We start from the raw sequence: 17,125 nt of genomic DNA, 5'->3' as shown, positions 1-17,125 counted from the left end.
ATCTTCTTTTTGTTTTGTTTTGTTATTTTTGTGAATTAAAAAACCCTACTAAACTATATTTAAAAAAAAAGATTTTATTTATTTATTTGACAGTGAGAGATCACAAGTAGGTAGAAAGGCAGACATAGAGAGGTGAGGAGAAGCAGGTTCCCCATTGAGCAGAGAGCCCAGTGTGGGGCTGGATCCCAGGACCCTGGGATTATGATCTGAGCCAAAGGCAGAGGCTTTAACCCACTGAGTCATTGCCCCCTTACTAAATGATAATAATGTCAAGGACAGTATATGGTATAATTTGTGTTTTGGTGACTATTTAGTAACTGAATGAACAACTAGACCGTTGAGTCTGAAACCTAACACCAGCTGGATCTGATATGTAGGCTAGTGGCATCATTAAGAAAAACATTTTAAATTCATGACAACTTACTCTTAAAAAAAAAAAAACAGCTTAACTGAAGTGTAATTGATACACAAAGAATTGCACATGTCAAATGTGTCCAATTTGGTGAGTTTGGACGTATGCAAATACCCAGGATACTACCATTGGCAATTAAGCTGATAACCAAATCCACTGCCTCCCAATGTTTCCTTGTGTACTTCTCTTCCTACCCCACCTCCCCACTCCCTGAGTTCTCTTATTTTTGGTGGTAAGAATATTTAACATGAAATCTACTCTCCTAACAAATTTTGGAGCGCACAATACCATAGCGCTAACCATAGGCATTGCCTTGTAGATCTCTAGAACGTACTTCTCGAGAGTAACACAGACTTTAGGTCTGTTGAACAACTCACCTTATTCCCCACCGTCAGCCCCGGGCAACCCACTACTGTTTTCTTTGCTTCTCTGAGTTTGATCATTTTGGAGACCTTGTAAAAGCAGAATCATGCAGTATTTATGAAAGTTTATTCGTGATGCTATAGCATCGGTTAAGCTGTGTGATTTCACGTACCATCCTGTCCAGCTTCTGTTTGAAGCGTGCAGCTTCTCAGCCCGACTTCCACTCCTCGGGGAAGCCTCACTGGAGTGCGCATCTTCGTGAGACGGAGTTGTGTGTGGGGGCAAGAGTGGGGGGGCGTGCAGAGCTGGGAGGGATGTAGCGGGCTCACCCACAGGAAGTAAGGGGTATGCTTGATAAAATGTCTGCTTTGGTTACTCTTTAATTTTTCTAAGTTCCTATTTCAGCACCTCACCCTCTCCTGTTCAGCATTCTAAACTTATTTCTATCCCATTCCCCAGCCCTACCTGCCTCTCTCCAGAGATACAACCCATATTCCCACTTGCTTTGAACACAGTATAAGGCATAATAACTCACACATATGGGGCTTTCTTCTCTACCTGTGACTTTCCTGTGTATTATCCTATTAGTTATCATGGCTATGATATTTCTTAGAACCCTCTCTGGGTATGTTTTATTATTATTCCTATTTTTCAGATGAAAATACAAAGACACAGAGAGGTAAAGGTAATCGGCTGAGGGAATGAGGCCTGTAGAGAGTGGTGGTATTGGAATGAAATCTTTTTTGTTCAGAAATGATTGTCTGTAAATTGCATTATTACATTAAGGGTAATGGAGTTAGTGGTCTCTCTGTGTCTTCCTTTCTCTTTCCCTCTCTTTCTCTTAGTTCTGGCTCTCTGACCCAATCATTCCTGGTTGTTATTTTTGATAAAATACCTGTTTTAGGTATTTTTCTTATATTAGAATTTTGTTCAGTTTCTCTCCCAAAACTGACTAGTTTCCTAGAACACCATGTAGGAGACCCACTTTCATTTTTCTCTCCATAGTTGTTCTGCTCTTCCTCTTAGTTAACTGGTACACTGTCCAAGTGCTTACCCAAGCCGGAGTCCTCAAAGTCATATACAAGTTTACAAGAAGAACTCAATCTGTTGTGTTGAAGATGTCAAACACTGGACAGAAAGTGAACCACATATGTATCCTCTACGGGCCAGGTTTTGCCCGAGGCATCCAAGTGACATAATCACGAGATACGGAGGGACAGACTCCCAGCGTATTTGGCTCCTATCCTGGAGGAGATAGCATCTGAGATACACCTAGAAGAAGGAGAATTTAAATAGGTGAAAGGAGAGGTCAGCAAACCAGGAAACGGGTTTAATAAGGAACTAAGAACCATGTAACAATTAATGGTTGCATTTCCCGTGTATTCACGATATATGTTTTATGATTAATTTCTACCTCAGATAGGGTAAGACCAACCTGCTGCAACAGACACCTGATAAAACAATGACCCAAGGAACAAAGCAGTTTATCTCTCTTATGAAGCAGTCTTGGTGTGAACAGTCCAGGTCAGCAGGGTAACTATTAGCCAACTTGCTGGTCTGCTACCCCCTAGGGTGCTGCTACTGTTTACGCAGTTAAAGACAGATCGATGCCTTGTTCAGGTTCCAGCCTTCAGGAAGGGATGAGGGCATATGGAGAAGGCACATGTCATATCCTACAACCCAGGTCAACAGGTACAGAATGAGCCTAGGAATATAGTCTAGCTATAGCCTTGTGCTTGCATTCAATTCAATTCCAAATTCAATCCAATCCAATCCAGGAGGTTGAAAGAATGGATTTGGTGGGCAAACTGCCATCTTACCTACATTCCCATGACTTACTCTACTCCTTTTGGAGTTTGTTGGGAAGGACAGTGGGCTTGCTGAGAGCAGGGAGGAGTAGGTGACAGACCAGAGGAGGAAAGTCTGTGGCAGCATCAGGAGTGGTGGTGTGAAGCTCACACCATCCTCCCTCTGACTACACTGGACAGAGCTGTTCTAGAAATCAAACAGTGATTGAGGACTTTTTCTAATTTGCAGAAACAACAATTTGGTTGGACTGTTTACAACTGAAAATTGTTTTCGAGTAGGTTTTCATGAAAACTTAGCATCTGCTAATGCTTAAATGCAGATAAGGTGAAAAAGATGAGAAAGGAAATGAAGGCACGATACAAATACTGTATCCGGAGTGTGCTGATGCAAAAACTTCCCAGATGCAGGCAGCCTTCTTAGATCAACCGTTCATATTTTATTCCAGGGGTCCGTGTGTTTCTGGTTGTGATTTTACTCTGCATACATAACATGTAGTCACAGTTCCTGCCAGAGGAAGCATTTCCTATCTTATAAGACAGGATTAAGCACATCATTATTTTGTGTGTGTGTGGCCAAACCTGATGACTCCCAGGCGCTCCTCTACCTGAGTGTGTCTGAGGACTGTTTGTTTAGGAGACAGGGACCACCTGCTGCTTCTTTTCCTTAGCATCATCCCACCATCTGCCTTTGATAGCAGGTGCTTTGGGCTGCTAGATGTGGGACCTTCCTGACAAAGATACATCCTTAGAAGTGCTGCTAGAAACGGTTCCCAAGCAGAAGAGAGGGCACACATGCTTTAATACTTATGACACAATCCAAACGGTGGCTGTAGGGTGAGCCTGGTCACCAGATGTTTTGCTCCTACCTTTTTCCCTGAAGCACATGCCAGTTGTGGCAGTTTGAAAGTTTGTAGTTAAGAAGCTTACTCCCCCCCACCCCCCCACCAAAGAGAAAGACTGGGGCTGTCATCTTCAAATGCAGCCTGGTGGGAATGAATCCCTATAAAAATGAGAACCAGACCATCTCTTATCATGCCTGAGAGGGTCAGGAAGGGGCACTTGGCTGCTCCAACTTGTGAAGTTTTCCCTCAGGGTCCCATCTGCCTCATCAAATTGTGCTCTGATTCACAGATACCAGCCCCCCTTGGGAGTTCTTCTCAAAATCCAAAATCAATAAACAGAGCTGTCAATCAAACCAGGCTTCCTCTGCTGCTCTCTGGACTGGGGATTTGGGGAGAGGCCCAGGGCTCCGTCTTCAGAGCAGCTCACTTGGTTCCCAGTGAAGTTGGATAATTCTCACGATTAATTGCCTCATTAATGGAGGAGATTCACACAGTATATATGCTTTTAGCCAGGTTGTCAGATAGCTTTGAAAGGGTTTAATGTCAATAAAAGTTTCAACGCTGCCATTAGTTTAGTTAAGTAAGCATTTAACAACTCCACTTGGGTGATTATTGCTCTGGGAAAAGACCCAGATAGGTTATCTGCTCATTTCAATACTCCACAGGGATAAGAACTTGGATTCAAGTGTAAGGAGGTTGCTCTGTGAGCCTGGGGAAAGTGGGAGCAGCCATGGAAAAACGAAAATGAATACAAGCTAGATCAAATTTGGACTTTACCAATGTATCACATAACATGCAATTAAGCATGCCATCTGGTTTACTAAGTAATTGGCTCAAGTTTGAAAGCTTCAGTACTAGAATTTACTGGCATCCTTTATTACCTTGTTAATATTCTTCCTGCCTCAGGACATTTGTATCAGCTTTTCTTGCTACATTGAAGGTTTTCTTCAGATCTTTGCAAGGCTCTCTCTCATAATTCTTTTAGGTTCTTGATTTAAATGTTACCACCTTGAGGACTTCCTTCATCATCCCAGCAAAAATAGCTCCACCTGCCTTCACTCTAGCTCTTCTTAGTCTTCAACACCTGGGATAGTCATATGTGCTCATTTATCATCTGTCTCCCCTCTAGAGCAGAAGGACCAGGTTTGTCTCCTTCACTGCTCTATCTCTGGAGCCAGAAACAATTCTTGGCATGTTATAAGTGCTCCATAAATATATGGAGATCGAATAGATGAAGTGCTAACAATAGCACTAGTAATAATACTAAGAAAAACTTCCCAAATACTCTCATCCAGAAATAAACGCCATTCATATTAGGAAACATTATTCCACATATTCTGCTATACGGACTTCTATAAAAATAGGAAACAACTATTGGTGCTATTTAAAAGAGTTATAACTTTAATTTCATTTGAATTGAACAGAAACAAAAAATGAAAATAAAGGAAAAGGTAACATTTTAAATGGGATTTTTTGTTGTTGTTGCTGTAAGAGCCATTATTTTGTCAAAGATACTGCTTAAAGAGATGATGAAAAACATTAAGAAGTTGGGATCATTTTTGAGTTTCTTTTTGTTGAATATATTATTTCTTTTACGATGTCCAAGGTGTCCTTCCTCTTGGGCATCTGTAATCCAGGCAATTGTTCACTATTTGCTTATTTTTTTTCTTTCTTTAAGATTTTATTTATTTATTTGACACAGAGAGAGATCACAAGTAGGCAGAGAGTCAGGCAGCGAGAGGGGGAAGCAGGCTCCCCCTCAGCAGGGATGCTGAGGCAGATGCAGGGCTGGATCCCACGACCCTGAGATCATGACCTGAGCCAAAGGCAGCGGCTTAACCCACTGAGCCACCCAAGCGCCCCCACTGTTTGCTTATGTTCAAACAGAATCCCTACCTCTGGTCAGTCCTTTTTGTGTGGTCTTCCCTTCCCGAAGTTTCAGTTTTAAGATTTCTTATTTGACTGGATTTCATTGGCATTTTCCCAGCAGGCCCATTGGGTGGCACTGTAGCATTGCTGTTAGAAAGAAGTTTCTAGTGTCACTTCTGGGGTTAACATCTCATCTCCCCCCATATCCTAACTGTGTGGTCTTGGGAAAGTTACTTACTTTCTCTGTATCTTAGTTTCTTTATCTGAAAAGTGGAGATGATCAGAGAACCTACTCCACAGGTCCATTAAATGGATTCCACGGGATAATTCACGCTCTTCCTGAAGAGCCTGGCACACAGCAAGCCTGCCCCACTAAATCCTCTTGAGAGAGATCTCATTGCTTTCCCTGTTGTCTGGCCAAAATATCTCTCCTCCTGCCTCACTGTGGAGACAGACAGATCAAAGGTTCTTTTTTCCTGAGACCTCAGACTTAAATTACACATATAATGTCGTTTCCTTATGTCCAGTCCTCTCCAATGAGGACTTGCAAGTTCAAAAGCTGTGGTCTGAGACACGTAGGGCTATTGACGTGAATGATGGGAGGTGAAGGCAGCCTTGGCAGGCCTTCAGGTGAAGCCACCGTGGGAGGCCGGTTCAGGTGAAGCACGTTGGAATCATTCTCAGGAGCCAGACACCACGGAGGAGGTCTATAGTTGGGAAGCAGCAACAGCCGGCATCTGACAAGTTTATTTCCACAGTTGGATGTGATTTGCCTTAATGCTGATATCCCTCCTGCCAAGGTGCATGCTGTTTGCTCAGATGTTGGTCACATTTTGATAATCATTTAACCTTTATTTATTCTGCACACCCCTTGGTGTAGATAATCATTTCTGGCTGCCGGAGGAGGAGAGCCACATGAGTCAATGTGGAACTGGAGGACCCTTCCCGACGGGATTCTTCTCAAGAGCTGGAGATGTCAATTCAAATTGAAAATCCTCAACAAAACTGATCGTAGACAGAACTGGCATTTTTCATTTCTAGCTGGTGGGAAAAATGGGGAGATTTTCTTACATTTCCTGTTTAGGAATTCTGATGAAGCCCTCTGTTTCTTTCTTTTTTGCTTACCACCACGCTTATAGTTTTGTCATTTCTCCATCACCTAATCTTTGACCAACTCAATCAAATGTGCTTGAGCTCATCTATTTCCATAACTGGATTAGAGAGATTAGAGAATTCAGAAAGGTAAAATAGTGCAAATGATTTTGAAATTTCACTGGTGAATCTCTGTACCTATCGTGAATGATGTTTGGCATTTTAAGTTAAATTTAATTTGTACTATCTTTTACCTTCAAAATCCTTTTAGTGTTTGATATAAAGATTATGGTGGCTTGATAATAATAAATTAGGGTGTGTTTTTTATATTCTTTTGTTTTCTGTTTAAACAGTAATTTAAATAGTATTAGAATTACGTATGATTTCTTTTGGATTCATGGGCCTTTAAAAAGTAATCTTTGGAGCACCTGGGTGGCTCAGTGGGTTAAACCTCTGCCTTCGGCTCGGGTCATGATCCCAGGGTCCTGGGATCGAGCCCCACGTCGGGCTCTCTGCTCAGCGGGGAGCCTGCTTCCCTTCCTCTCTCTCTGCCTACTTGTGATCTGTCAAATAAATAAATAAATCTTTAAAAAAAAAAAAAGTAATCTTTGTAATGCTAATGAGAATGTTTTTTGTGTGTATATATATAAATTAATAAATAATAAACAATAAATAAATATAAATATATAAATAAATATATTTATATAAATATAAATATAAAAAATAAATAAAAATAAATAAAAATTATATATATATACATATATATATATATATGTATATATACATATAATTTTTTTTTCCCAGAGACCTAGTTCTTGGATGTACTTACCAACTTTCTACCACAAGATTTTCAAAATATATGGAATACTCTTAATCAAGAAAAATGTTACTTGAGCTTCAGGTTCTTGACTATGGATATTATCTTCTTTTGTCTGTGAATCTAAAACTCGGTCAAGGGAGCTAATATAGATAGAGGGTAGAAGGGTCCTTTTGTTTCAAATCATCAGAGAGCAGGGTGAATTGACATTTTAGCCTTGACTTTTTGCTGAACACTGAGTTAGACTTTGGCATAGTGCCCTTAGCTTACACTGAAGAATGTCCTGAAGAAATCAAGTTTTGTAGGAGTATTACTGAAAATATCATATTCTATATTACTCAGTACCATTTGTATGAAGACCTAGACAAGATCTTTTATTTAGACCCTGTACCATATGGTCAATGCGCCCTTGAAATATGGCTAGTGCAATGAGGAAATAAATTTTATTTAATTTTTAATTAATTTAAATTTGAGAATTAATTCTAGCTGTGTGACCTTGGGAAGAATGAATATTTAAAAAAAAACTTTTGGAAAACTCAAGTATGTTGAAACAATGTGGGTATGCAAATCTACTTTTTCTATTGCACATTTTAAGCAATCTAAATATAGATCAAGTATTTCTAATGAAAATATAGTGCCTTTACTGAGATATGTTATGAGTGTAAAATAAACATTATATTTTGAAGATTTATTATGTAAAAAATCTCATTACTATTTTTGTATTTGTTATATGTTGAAATGATAATATTTTGGATATATTGTATTAAGTGAAGTGTTATTAAATTAATGCCACCTTTCATCTGGGTGGCTCAGTCAGTTAAGCATCCAACTCTTAATTTCACCTCAGGTCTTGAACTCAGGATTGTGGGATCGAGCCCTGTATCAGCTCTGCACTCAATAGTCTGCTTGATAGTCTCTCCTTTTTCCTCTGCCCCTCTTCCTGCTCACTCTCTCTTTTTCTCTGTCTCACAAATAAATAAATAAAATCTTTTAAAAAATTAATACCCCTTTTTTTGTTAACATTTTAAAGTGTGGTTATTAGAAAATATGAATTATCATATGGACCTCACATCATATTTCTATTGGATGGCTCTGCTATATACTAATGGTCCAGGAAAAACTTTTTTTCCCAAGGACTTACATATATTTTTTCTTTTCTCAAAGAAAATATGGTTATTATAATCACAGTTTATCTAAAAAAGTTAAATTCTTGGCTATTGGAAGCTCACAGCTCTCCTTTTTGTTCAGTGTTATTTCCTCTAAGATTTTATCATTTTTGTGTCTTCATTTAATTTTTCTTCCCAGTCTTATCTTCCTGCTATGCCTGTATTTTCACTCTGTGATTTAATTTAGTTTACAGTTGCTCAATTTATCACATTCTTGTGAGCAACCCCGAATCATGCTATGGAGAAACCGTGTGCCTCATGTGCTTCCATGTAAACCTGTCCAAGCGATCAACGTGGCAAAGCATGAACAATGGTATGGTCAACACCTTCCTTTTGAAAGGAAAAGTACAGAAATATAAAGGGATTGGCATTTTGAAAGCTCAAAGTGCCACATGGTTCAACACAAGAAATAGATTTCTAAAAGCCACTTAGGTTTGTGGTCAGTTTCTGGAGCTCTGGAAATCCTTCCTGGAGTGTTTTTAATAGAAGAACCTAGCCTTTCGCTAATTGAATGTCACCAGTTAACTGATAAGATCAGTGTTGTTGAATGTTATCAAGAGGGAATGATTTCCTGCTGCTGGATAATACTGAGGTGAAGCTTAAATATATGAGTACAACATTAAAGAGGTTGATAATATGGCTACATAATGCTACCATGATTGATTGTCTATTATATGGAATTTATAGTACTTCAATCATTTTTGCCTGTGAAACCCAGTCGAGCGTTCACTATAATGATTTTCTCTGGGGCTACTTTGAAAGATCAGCTAGTCCTGTAAACTGATCTATGATACTAAAATGACCCTGAACTTTGAAGCCACAAAGACCTAGATGTTCGAATTTCAACTCTCCCCTTTCTTAAGTAAGTGACTTCTGAGAAATTTCCTAATATCTCCATGGGCCTCATTCTCTCATCTACAAAATGGAGATGATATAGCTGTATTTCATGGCTGCTATGAAGTCATGTGTCTGTAGAATCTGGGGGGATGCCGGGAACATGATAGGTGCTCAAAATCACATACTTCTCTTATCTTCCCTCGTGACTCTGTATCAGATTCCAGGTGACCAGCTGTTATGGTGGACACGTGAATTTCTAGACTTCCCTCACCTCCCTGCCTTCCATCTCCACCATCTTTTTCCCAGTGGCTGACATCTGTTGAGTGTTTACTCCAGTCCACATGCTTTACTCTTACATCCTCACACAAGCTTTTGAACAGATGAGGACTGTAGGGCTTGGGCAGGTTAAATAACTTGCCTAGGGAAGTATTCCTTCTTATGCTTAGAAAGAGAACCCAAAATTAAAAGTATGTCTGTCTGACTACAGAGCACATTAAGCTTTCATCATATACATTGATTACAATACATCATTGACTTCAGTTCTCTGAAACATTGAAGGTTCTGAAATTGCAGGACAATATCTCTAAAGAGTTTTGGCTGCACTCAGGGAGAAGCCACCCTGTGATTGGCAGGGGTCAATCTGGCTTGAATTTACTTCTTTCTGGTGGGGACTGCAGAGACAAGAAAGAGAGCACCATTTTTATGAGATTATACTTTTTATTCAGAAAGAGGCATATCACTTAATTAACTTTATCACAAACAAAATACTTCAATGAGCGTAAGCGTTAACAATTATAATCAATTTGATCTCTGGCTTTTGGACTGAGTTTATAAAGTAACTAGCATAAGCTCCTTCTTTAAATATTAATTTAAAAGGCAAGGACAAAAATCTGTGCTGGATTCTTCCCTGTCCAGTGAGTGTATGATTGTTGGTTTGCCAACTGGCCTCTGAACAAGGAAGGCAAGGAGAGATCAACAGAGGGGTAGATTACTCCAGGCTGGCAGATGGCAGGCTTAATAAGCAAGGGAACTTACACAAAGCTTGTGATAGGTGACCACAAGAGCAGTAGATCTCCATACTGACCTGCCAGGATCTTAAAAATTTATCTAGAAACCTTAATGTGGTTGTCACATATACCATCCAGATGACCTCAACAACACATTGCTCTCTCAAGCCTAGTGTTTGGAAATGGCTCCCACTGAAAGAATGGCCCACAGCACATACATTCCCAGAACAGGAGTGAGGAGCATTCAGTTGCCTGGGTCCAGCTCCTGGGGCAACCAGTGGTCATGTGCTCTTGAGGATCTCCTCCAACATTGATATTATCACTTATTACAGGCATTATGTCATTCAGTAAGCCTGTCTCCCGATGCATAGCTTCCATCTTTTAGTAGCTAAATGGCTACTAAAATGTCCAAAGCAAGGCAACGCAAAGCAAACCACGCAAAAGGAAAAATAGATGCAAGAAACATCATTTTGTTTGGCTCTAGACTTTCCTATCTTCCCCTGTTTCCCTCCATCCAGTGTATGTCACTTGACTAATAAAAAAAGACCTTTATACTTCCTAGTTATTTTGTGAGTAGATAGAGTTTGTTTATTCCAATGGACATAGGAAATTTTATTCATATATTTATTCATCGGAAAATATGTGTTGATCATTCTATTTGACTAAATAGATTATAAACTTTATGACTGCTCAGGATGGAGACACCAAAAAGACATTCTCTTCTTTCAACTGCCTAAGCTATGACAGAGTCAAAAATTATTTGTTGAATAAACAAATTTTGTCAAGAATTGATTCCTCTCCGGGCACCTGGGTGGCTCAGTGGGTTAAAGCCTCTGCCTTCGGCTCAGGTCATGATCTCAGGGTCCTGGAATCAAGCCCCACATCAGGCTCTCTGCTCAGCAGGGAGCCTGCTTCCTCCTCTCTCTCTCTCTCTCTGCCTCTCTGCCTACTTGTGATCTCCATCTGTCAAATAAATAAAATAAATAAACAAATAAATAAAATCTTTAAAAAAAAGAAAAAAACAAAGAAGAATTGTTTCTTCTCCAAAAATGGGCCTTACAACAAACTTATCTTTTAGGTGCTTCCCAATACCATGGAAGGTGTGGTGGGTAATGGTGGTGTTGGGAACACTTAGAGGTTCTCTCTCATGAGAAGTTTGAATAACATGGTAAAGGGTAAATAAAAAAAGAGGTTGAGAAAATTCTCAAAATGCTCCTTAATAAAAACTACAAACATAAATATCAGTTTGACTTCCCTCTTGTTTTAAGTCTTATTTATTGTATTAAAGTGTAGATTTGGGGGCACCTGGGTGGCTCAGTTGGTTGGGCATCTGCCTTCAGCTCAGGTCATGACCCTGCACTTCTGGGATCAAGTCCCGCCTCAGGCTCCTTGATCAGTGGAGAGCTTGCTTCTCCCTCTGCCTGCCATTCCCTCTGCTTGTGCTCTCTCTCTTTCTCTTTCTGACAAATAAAATCTTAAACAAACAAACAAACAAACAAACAAACAAAAACCAGTGTATATTTTGAGATCTGTGTGTAAAGTACCCTTGTCAGAAGTAAGTTTTACAAAGTCAGAGTTTTCCTTTATGGGAGGGTGCTTATAGAGTCTGGGGCACCAGAATCAAAGTTATCACCTCCTCCACCATGTTCTGTGAAATGCTTGCCAACATTTATGTATAGTTTTCTTGTTTTCAGGGGTTTCTTTATAGCCATTTTTGGTTCACTGTCATGTGGAATGCAGAAGGGGATGTTGCACTTCAAAGTCTCATCATGGATTTCTAGGTGGTTTTTATTTATTTTATTTTTTAAAAGGTTTTACTTATTTATTTGAGGGGGGGAGAGCAAACAAGTGTGCCAAACCGGGGGAGAGGCAGAGGGAGAGAGAGAAGCAGGCTTCTCGTGGAGCAGGGAGCCCAATGTGGGGCTGGATCCCAGAACCTCAGGATCATGACCTGAGCCAAAGGCAGACGCTTAACCCACTGAGCCACCCAGGTGCCGCACTTGGCCATTTTTAATCTCCCATTATCTTTTTCTAGGTAAGTCGACGTTTTGTAATGTTGAGAAGACTTTTAAGGTCTGAATATATGCTCTTACTAATTACAATTGCTACTTTATTGCTTAGGGAAAGCTTATGTAAGATTTTTAAAGAAAGACAGAAGACTGATCCCCGAGAGAAAAATGACATTTTGCTGTGATGGGACCAGGGGTTCCCCAAAATGTGTCACTTTGGCATATTGATTGTTTTGAATTGAGGTTACTAAAAAACAGCTGGTGCAAGAAAGACGGTGACCCTCTCTGCCACCCCCCCCCCCCCGAAAACAAGAAGTAAATTCCCTTTGGCAAGGGATCCCTCCCTGCAGGTGGAGAGGAGACTGCAACCTTATCATCAGAGATTGGGAATTCAGGGCTAAGCAGACTCTGTAAACAAACTCTCTTACTTCTTCATTAATTTGCTACTCCAAGCCCCCACTTCTTCATTTTGTCAATTCTTCACAAATTTATTTATCTAAGAGCTATAAAAGCTGTGTGCTTTGGTCACTTTTTTGGAGTGTCATATGCTTTTGAGCTCCCATATGTACAAAATTCTATTTGTTTTTCTCCTGTTAATCTCTCTTATGTCAGTTTAATTATTAGATCAGCCAAAGAACTAGAAAGGAAGGAAGGAAAAGTTTTTTTTTTTCCCCTTATATATAAACCATTTCCACTACAAACTTGGAGTGAATTTTTTGTGTTTCTTTTACCCTCTAGGTTCTTGAATAAATTGAGACTGTACTCCTGACAACTTGGTGTTTGTCCTTTCATGAGGTGGTAGTAATGGAGCTAAGTGGTATGCCATTTATTCATGGAAAAAAATCACAAAAAGGAATAATTTCTGCTGAATGTCATGCTGCTGTGTTCTATGTAAGGTGGGCAGGAAGTGGGTGATGAATGAGTTTCCTGTAAGACCACAAGAATTTGTTGGGGTCCCACAGCATACCCAGTACCATGGTGATGTTCTTAAAATGGTTAGAGCAAATTGATTCAAGAGCTGTCTGAGTTGGGGAGGGAAAAACTCATTGATTTTTTTTTTCTTAAAATAATCTTTTTTGGTGTGGTAAAAGATGACATTTACCATTGTAACCACTTTTAAGCACACCATTCAGCGTCATCAGTTATACTCACAATGCTGTGCAGCCACCCCTACCATTTCCCAAAACTTGTTCATCACCTCCTCCTACAACCTCTAAGTAATAACTCCCAGTTTCCCCCTCCCCGTCCCTGATAACCTCTAATCTACTTTCTATCTCAATGAGTTTGCCTATTCTAGATATTTCATCTAAGTAGATTCATGAAATATTTGTCCTTCTGTGTTATTTTACTTGGCCTAATGTTTTCAAGGTTCATGCATGCTGTATAAAGTATTGGAACTTCATTTATTTTTATGGCTGAATTATATTCTATTTATGTATATAGCACATTTAACTTATCTATTCATCTTGTGATGGACTCTCATGTTGTTTCTACCTTTTGGCTTTTGTGAATAATGCTACAGTGAACATGGACACACAACTGTGTTTGAATATCTGTTTTCAGTTCTTTTGGGTATATAACTAGGAGTGAAGTTGCTGGATCATATGATGATTTTTCACACTTCACAGAAGCACCAAACTCTTTCCACGTTAGTTTCCACCAGCAAGGTATGAGGATTCTGATTTCCATATATCCTCACCAGCACTTTTTCTATTATTGTGAATATGGCCATCCTAGTAGGTTTGAAGTGATATCTCATGGTTTTGCTTTGCATTTCCCAGATGATTAATGTTTCTGAGCATCTTCTCATGGGCTTATTGGCTATTTGTGTGTCTTCTTTGAAAAGATGTCTATCAAGTATTTTGCCCATTTTTAAATGGGTTGTTTGTTTTTTGTTGTTGGGATGTAAGAGGTTTTTTTTTTTTTTAATATGTTTTGGAATTAAACCTTTAATGAGATGTATGATTTGGAAAAACTTTCTCCCATTCTGTATTTTTTCCCCACTTTCTTAATAATGTCCTTTGATACACAAATTAAAAAAAATTTTTTTTTGTGAAGTCCAACTTAGTTTCCTTATCTTTTGTTGCTTTTACTTCTGTTTTTATATTTAAGGATCCTTTGCCAAATTTAAGGTCATGCAGATTTACCCCCATGTTGTCTTCTAGGAGTTTTATAGTTTTAGCTTCTTTATTATATTTAGGTCACTGATCCATTTTGAATTAATTTTTGCCTATGGTGTGAGGAAAGGGTTCAAGTTAATTCTTTTGCATATAGAAATCAAATCATTTCTAATCACTGACTATTTTTTCACATATTTTTCTTTCTTGTCTGTTTTCTTAAAACTTAAGAATTCATTTTACTCAACATAGAAAAATAAAGCAAAATCAACTTCTCATTACCTCACACTTTAAGAGTCCATTTCTGACATTTATCTGTCCAGAAAGAAGCAATAACCACAAACTGCTCTTTCTCAGTAGGACCTAAAAAGTGCAACTTCCTTCTCTGAGGGACTTATGTGTGACAGACAGCTTGTTATGGAATTATAAACTTTTATGGATAACTTGAAATAGAGATTCCCCAGTGTCCTTTAGGGTTAGACAGTCAGCTGTACTGTTCTTCTGGAATGTCAGAAATAAGCTTGACCTGGCTGTTTGGAAACTACTGATATCATGAGGTTATTTTAACATCCAGAAGATAATCAATACATGTATATACTGATGGATGGGCTTGAGGAGAGATGCCTCTGGCAGAATCTCAGTCCCATTTTGATTTTGACAGCTCAGGGTCCACAACTGTGTCTGTTCATCTTTCAACAATTTTCTTTGCTCAAGGAAATTTGTGGCCTTTCTTTTTCAGTAGAATTTTTTCCTTAATGAAGGGTTATAGTTCCTATAGGAAAGCTGCAACTTTCCCAACTCATTTTATTTCAAGAAAATGTAATGAGCATCTATTACGGGTTAAGTGTTATGCGAGGCATTGGGAACCCCAAGAAGAATAAGAAACAATTCTTGCCCCAGGGTAACTTAACAATGCAGCGAGGGAGATAGATATGTATGTATTCAGGTTTACTAAATTATTAAAGACTGATGATAGTACTTCCCAGAAGTGTAAGAGCTGGGACATTTTGTAAGGTGGTCTTTGGACCCAGAATGTCAAGATTCAGATACTATTTGTGTAACTTGGTAACTGCATGTGGGGGAGCTGGTTATTTAATCTCTCTGAGTCTTAGTTTCCCATTTATAAAATGGAAACAATCATATCTAAGTGAGAAGATTATGACAAGACAAGAGAGATTCAGAGATATGGTAAGTAAATATTCCTGTTTGGCACACAGTTGTCACTCAAGAGCAAATGTTTATAGAGTGCCCCATGCAGTTCCAATATCTCTACAGAATTAAACACTCTATGAGGCAGATGTTGTCCTCATTTTAAGGATGACACTGAGACTTATGATGGCTAAGTCTTTTGTTCCAAGCCATATAGCTAGTGAGTAGGGATATCAGAATTTGAAGCTAACCCATCTATTCACAGAACTTACATCCTTAGCCACTGTTATATAACAAGTCCTATATTCACACCCTTGAAGGACAAATTTTTGAGAGTTGGGATAATCATGGAAGCCTTCCTGGAGGAATTAGACCTTAAGTTTGCCTTGAGGTAGAATAGGAAAACCTTAGTTACTCTTTCTTTCTAAATTTCAGTTTAAATGCATGGTGTTGTGTTAACACTGTGTGGATTGAGAACAGCATTTTGATTTTTGAAAATGCCCTGCGGTTAAAACTTATCTGCTAGCTTCTTCCTGATATTTATTAAACTCGACGATGCTGCATTTCTCTAACCATCACATTTCAGTATTCAAGACTATGAACGACAAGCTCCCACAAGGGCTGTGGTGCCAAGGAGAGGATAAGGCTACAGTCCAGGGCCTGTCACTCAGGGTTAGAGCTGTCCTCACCCTCCACAGGATGCATAAATCGTAGGCTAAAAGGGGGCAGAAATGGAATTGGCTTCTTCAGAACTCTCCCTAGTTATCCAGTAAATACTCTTAAAATTGGAGAAATGTCAAAAAAAAAAAAAAGCCCCAAAACTTTGCAATCTGATAAAAATGACAGCTTATGTTGCTCAAGTGAGAACTTTTCCAAGCTAGAAGTCCATCTGTTTACTTGTTGATAATATGCGTAGCTCATGATTGTGGGAATTAGCCCAATTTGTACCTCACTACGACTGTGTGAGCATAATCTTCCAAAATGATTGGCAGCACATAATATATCAAGATCTTTTTATTCCCTGTATTAATATAATATGAACTGTGAGAAGATTAAAGTCTCATTTACATAACCTGAGATAAAAGGAGGTGAGATATTGTAATTATCCTTTCAAGCTAAATTTCACTGCTATTTAAATTAACCTATGTGAAGAGCAAGTTAACCCCAAGGAGAGCTTTTGCCCCACGAAATCTACTTGTGAAATCAGGGGCATTTATAAGCTGGTCAATCAATTAGCTATTTGCTGTGTAGATGTGGACTTCAAGTTAAAGGTGAGGACAAGGAACTGGGGGCTGCTGTGTTGCTTTAGGGTGTTATAATTTTTCTCTGATGGTGTTCCATTTTTATTTGGGCAAAATGGGCAAAATTATTACAGCCAGCCATGCTTTCTTGGTTTTTCAAAGCAGTGAGCTGGAAAGAGCAATGATCTGGAGTCAGAAATTATGGGTTTTGGGTGTAAGCTCTGCCATGTACTAATTCTATGACCACATGGGGGTCAATACCCCACAGAGTTCAGCTTGCTTAAATTTCCACAGGTTTGCATGAGATCTGTTCAAAAATGCTATGATTCTCAGAGAAATCTTATGAATACCTACCAGAGAGATATATAGTTAAACAAATATTTTAAAATCTGCTAT

This window comes from Mustela nivalis (genome assembly GCF_964662115.1).
Source record: "Mustela nivalis genome assembly, chromosome: 4".
NCBI lineage: Eukaryota > Metazoa > Chordata > Mammalia > Carnivora > Mustelidae > Mustela > Mustela nivalis.
Note: the sequence above shows the minus strand (reverse complement) of the source record.